Here is a 1,249-nt window from a genome sequence, read left to right on the forward strand (position 1 = left end):
ATACAACTACTCGTAGTGTTGATGATGGAGTTGACTAGTTGAGTCAGGTGTGCACTGATTTAAAGGTGTTCAGTTTTTTTTTACTCTGAGTTTGACCTTGTACTTCTTCCGTTTTTTGTTTCGACAACCAAAGAACAACCAACGGGTTTGAGGGAGGGAAGGGAGTTCGCCCAAAAATACACTTTATTACCCTTAACCTTGAGCTTATCTGACTGTCAGAAAACCAAAGAAAACCCAACTTGAGAACATCTTCTAGTCAATTCACTGTGAGCCTAAAGATAGCTTCCATCAGTCAGGCCTGGCTGTAAAACATTACTCTAGTTTAATCTAGAAGAGTCATGTTTTACGGCTACAGGAGGACTTAGAGGATATCTCTATCTCCTTTTGTATCAATCCACAAGTTAGGAGTCAAAGCTACTTGAATATACCAAAGAACACCCAGTGACAATAGACTTGACTGCAGACCCAGTGGTCACGTAGGTTAGACAGAAGGATGAGACAACTAACACACAACATGTCCTCTCCTCCTCAATTCAGTCACATACAGTAGCAACAACTATGACATTCACATCTTGTGTGTGTGTGTATGTGTGTATGTGTTTGTGTCATAGTGTGTGTGTGTGTGTGTGTGTGTGTGTGTGTGTGTGTGTGTGTGTGTGTGTGTGTATGTGTGTGTGTTCATGCATGTACACATGCTGTACTCCAGGGGTGTGATTTCTCTGCAGTGATCTGGTATCTGCTATTTAAGCGCAACAGTGCCACCTGCTGTCAAATTCAGGACACGGTTGAGCATGAGGAGGCGTCCACGTAACTGAAGTCTGAAGTAGCCTCCTCTCCTCATCTCATTTTCTTCACTGCACTAAAGTCAATACAGGACAGGTGAAAGCAACTGCCCGGTAGGCAGACAGCACTATATGGCTTTCACCTATCCTGCGTTGTCAGATCAGTGCTAATATAACAGGGGAGAGGAGGCAACCTTGGACCGCTGATGAATACAGAGCGGAACAAGTATGATGATAATGTTCTGAGTGTATTCAATATATAGCAATATGTATGATGGCTGTATAAGAGACACACCCATATGGAGACATGTCCACACACGCACACACACACACGCACACACATAGACAGACACACATACATACACGCTGAATTGGGAAGGAGAGGACGAGTCCAAAGCTTTCAGTATTATCCATAACTTTTTTGATCTTTAAGTTATGTCTTGAGATTCCATTCTTTGTATGGCTGT

Source organism: Argentina silus, assembly GCF_951799395.1.
Source record: "Argentina silus genome assembly, chromosome: 18".
Taxonomy (NCBI): domain Eukaryota; kingdom Metazoa; phylum Chordata; class Actinopteri; order Argentiniformes; family Argentinidae; genus Argentina; species Argentina silus.